Genomic DNA, 270 nt, shown 5'->3' on the forward strand with positions numbered 1-270 from the left:
GGTGAAAAATTGCTTTGTCTGGTCCTTGATGTTAAGTTGTCATACTCTATTTTGTTGGAATATGCATGTTAAGCAGATAATTTGAAATACCAGATGGTGATCTAGATAGCATTCCTACTCTGGAAGTTAACCTTAAAATTTGGATTCTAATTTCATGGATATAGATTAATAGATAGGTATAGATGTAGGTATAGAGATGTATAGATATTGTAGGAGGGCTAAGTGAGATAGGCTTAGGGTGTTTTATTAACCACTGTTGGGGGAAATGTG

The 270-nt window shown here is 34.4% G+C and overlaps 1 protein-coding gene across 1 annotated transcript in view; it reads left to right on the plus strand.

The window, feature by feature from the left end:
* LOC119592664 (ras-related protein Rab-18-like) overlaps positions 1 to 270 on the plus strand; it is a 5874-nt gene that overhangs the window by 900 nt on the left and 4704 nt on the right. The window lies entirely within an intron of this gene.

The sequence above is a fragment of the Penaeus monodon genome, chromosome 30 (genome assembly GCF_015228065.2).
Source record: "Penaeus monodon isolate SGIC_2016 chromosome 30, NSTDA_Pmon_1, whole genome shotgun sequence".
Taxonomy (NCBI): Eukaryota; Metazoa; Arthropoda; class Malacostraca; order Decapoda; family Penaeidae; genus Penaeus; species Penaeus monodon.